The 2,500-nt window shown below is 74.6% G+C and overlaps 1 non-coding gene across 1 annotated transcript; it reads left to right on the top strand.

Moving 5' to 3' along the window:
- The first annotated feature begins 405 nt into the window (after nucleotides 1–405).
- LOC128823844 (5S ribosomal RNA) lies at nucleotides 406–524 on the top strand. Its single transcript, XR_008442078.1, has one exon. It is a non-coding gene; the product is annotated as a 5S ribosomal RNA (ribosomal RNA).
- Nucleotides 525–2,500: the final 1,976 nt, after the last annotated feature.

Here is a 2,500-nt window from a genome sequence, read left to right as displayed (position 1 = left end):
GGGTTGACCTGGTGCCCGGGAGGGGACTCTGAAAAATTTTCAGCCCTTTCGGCTCGGGGTTGACCTGGTGGCCGAGAGGGGACTCGGACGGCAGGCAAGCCGCCCTGGGCTCACCCTCCCCGGCCGCAGCGAGGGACTGCCCCCCACCCACCCACCCCCCCCCCCGGCTGACAGGATCAGGGCGCACTGGATGTCCGGGACAATATTTTCCCCGACGCCGGGGAGGGCGGGCGGGCGGAGGGGCTCTGGCGGCCAGCCCGGGCCCCGGAGCTCGAGAAGGAAAAAAGGACCGGGCCCGCGAGAGACGGGGGCCCTGCCGCAGGGGGGCAGTCCGACCGGGGCTCACCGTGCGGCAGGCCCGGGCGTCGGCAGGGGAAAGCGGGCGAGGAGGCGCGGGGGCCGGGTGCCTACGGCCATACCGGACCGAACGCCCCCGATCCCGTCCGATCTCGGAAGGTAAACCGTCCCGGGCCTGGCTAGTACTTGGATGGGTGACCGCCTGGGAATCCCAGGTGCCGTAGGCAGCTTTTCCCGGTCCGAGCCAGCTCTCTCTCCTTTTCTGGGGAGGAAGGAGAGGGGGGGGACGGGCCGGAAAGCCCCTCGTCGCTCCTGCCGAGTCGGAGGTCGCGGCCGCAGGTCACGGGTCTGGGCGCCTGGGGTCCGGCTCCCCACCCGGCTTCCTCCGCGGAGGACCCACCGAAGCCGCTGGGGGAGACCCCGGGCATGGGGCGGACTGGCCCGGACCCTCCCGGCCGCCGGCCCGCAGGACCGCCCCGAATCCCCCCGCCCCGCGGCCACCCAGGCCAGGCCTGGCCAGGCGGGACGGACGGCGGGTGTCCAGCGCCCAGCGGCTTCCGCCAGCGGGGACCCACGGCCCCCAAAGCCGCAGGGGGAGGCCCCGGGCCCGGGACGGACTCGCTCGGACCCCCTGCGCCCGGGCGCCGGCTCGCGGGACCGCCCCGAATCCCCCCGCGGCCACCCAGGCCAGGCCTGGCCAGGCGGGACGGACGGCGGGTGTCCAGCGCCCAGCGGCTTCCTCCAGCGGGGACCCACGGCCCCCAGAGCCGCAGGGGGACACCCCGGGGCCGGGACGGACTCGCTCGGACGCGCTCGGACCCCCTGCGCCCGGCCGCCGGCTCGCGGGACCGCCCCGAATCCCCCGCCCCGCGGCCACCCAGGCCAGGCCTGGCCAGGCGGGACGGACGGCGGGTGTCCAGCGCCCAGCGGCTTCCGCCAGCGGGGACCCACGGCCCCCCAGAGCCGCAGGGGGAGACCCCGGGGCCGGGACGGACTCGCTCGGACGCGCTCGGACCCCCTGCGCCCGGCCGCCGGCTCGCGGGACCGCCCCGAATCCCCCCGCGGCCACCCAGGCCAGGCCTGGCCTGGCCTGGCAGGCCGGCGTGCAGCTCCCCCGGGCTTCCTCCCCCGACGACCCGCGCCCCCCCGAGCCGCAGGCGGAGACCCCGGCCCCGGGGCGGACCGGCCCGGGCTCGCTCGAGCCCCCTGCGCCCGGCCCGCAGGACCGCCCCCCCCCCCCCCCCGAATCCCCCGGGAGAGGCCCGGCCTGCACGCCACTGACGACCCGCGGCCCCCAAAGTCGCGGGAGGCGCCCCCGGCCCCGGGGGCCGGTTAGCTCCGTGTCGCTCCGCGCCCCCCCCCCGCCCCTCGCTGCCGGGACCGGGCACCGCCCCAGAGTCAGCCGCAGCCGGACGGCCTGAGAGCTGCCCTCCTGTGGACGACGGTGAGTTTACCTTGACACTAACCGGCCATCAGCCAGGTCAACCCCATTGCTAGACTGGGGTGGACCTGGTGGCCGAGTGGGGACTTGGAACATTTGACAGCTGCTCCCCGGGGCTTGACCGCTTGTCCTGAACGCCCCCCCCCCCACCCCACCCCCCCCAGCCCCCGGCTCCTGCTCCCCTCTCCCCAGCCTCGGTGCTCCGCTCCCTGCCTCGGAGGCTGCCCCTTTGCGGCGCCTGCATCGCCTCCGAGGACGCGCACCTTCCGGAGGCTGGACGTAAAGCCTGACGCCCGCCACCGCCGCCGACCCGGCTCTCCGAGGGACGACTGTGAGGCCTCCCCCCACCCCCGGACCGCCCTGGGGACGACTGCTAAGCCTCCCCCAACGGACCGCCCGGGGGAAGACTGCTAAGCCTTCCCCGGACCTGCTCCCTCTCGACTATTAAGCCCCCCCTCTGTGGTCCTCAGGACCGCTGCCGCGCAGCCCTCGGAGTGGGGTGACACCCGGGCCGGAAAGGAAACCGGCCACCAGGTCAACCCGTCGAATCCGTTGGGTTGACCTGGTGGCCGGAAAGCAAACCGGCCGCCAGGTCAACCCGGTAGATTCAGCGGGTTGACCTGGTGGCGGAACGGGGACTTTGAAAATTTTACAGCCGCTTCCCGGGGCTTGACCTGTTGTCCCGGTGGGGACTTTGAACATTTGGCAGCCGCCTCCCAGGGCTTGACCTGTTGTCCCGGTGGGGACTTTGAACATTTGACA

The sequence above is a fragment of the Malaclemys terrapin genome, chromosome 15, assembly GCF_027887155.1.
Source record: "Malaclemys terrapin pileata isolate rMalTer1 chromosome 15, rMalTer1.hap1, whole genome shotgun sequence".
Lineage (NCBI taxonomy): Eukaryota > Metazoa > Chordata > Testudines > Emydidae > Malaclemys > Malaclemys terrapin.
This window is presented reverse-complemented; position numbering and strand designations above follow the sequence as displayed.